The following is an 827-nucleotide window of genomic DNA, read 5'->3' on the forward strand; positions in this document are numbered from 1 at the left end:
GAAGCACTTCCAAACCTGATTTCAACAAGAATTGTAAAATGACAGGGTCATACTGGTGTGAATACGCAGACAAAAGGAAAGCAACAAACCACTCGCACATGATCACTTGTTTTTACAAAACTGTGGAAGTTTATTCAATGAGAAAGTATAAGTCTTCCAACAAATGGTAAAAAACAAAAACAAAACAAAACAAAAAAAACCACCAAAACCAAAACTAGCTATCCATATAGACGAAACCCGAATATTGATCTTCATTGCATGCTGTACACAAAAATGACCTCAAAGCCAGATGTGGTGGTGCGTGGCTATAATCCCAGCTACTTGGGCCAGCCTGAGCAAGTTTGGCAAGATCTTGTCTTTTAAAAGTATTTTTTGGGGGCCGGGGAGATGGCTCAGTAGAATAAACACTTCCCTGGCAAGCACAAAGGCCTGAGTTCAATCCCCTGTTCTGAAAAAAAAAAAAAAAAAGAAAGAAAGAAAGAAAAAGAATTGAGACAGGGTTTCACTATGTATTTCAGTCCAACCTTGAACTCAATCCTGTCTTACTTCAATAATAAGAATAAGAAGGAGGAGGAGGAGGAGGAGGAGGAACAGGAAGCAGCAGCAGCAGTTGGGGCTGTAGCTCAGTGTGTGGGTCTGGGCCTGGATTCAGCCTTCCTAAAACCTCTGCCCTCCCCCAAAAGAATAGAGGCTAAAGATAATACTATAGGCAGAGCACTTGCTTAGTACTGTATGTCTACATCCCTGGGTTCAATCAGAATACTACCTCTATCCTGAGCCCTTCCCAGTTCTCATTTCAGCCCAGGAAGTTTATATTTATGTGTTTT

This window comes from Octodon degus, unplaced genomic scaffold (assembly GCF_000260255.1).
Source record: "Octodon degus isolate 3935 unplaced genomic scaffold, OctDeg1.0 scaffold00104, whole genome shotgun sequence".
In the NCBI taxonomy this organism is placed as follows: Eukaryota; Metazoa; Chordata; class Mammalia; order Rodentia; family Octodontidae; genus Octodon; species Octodon degus.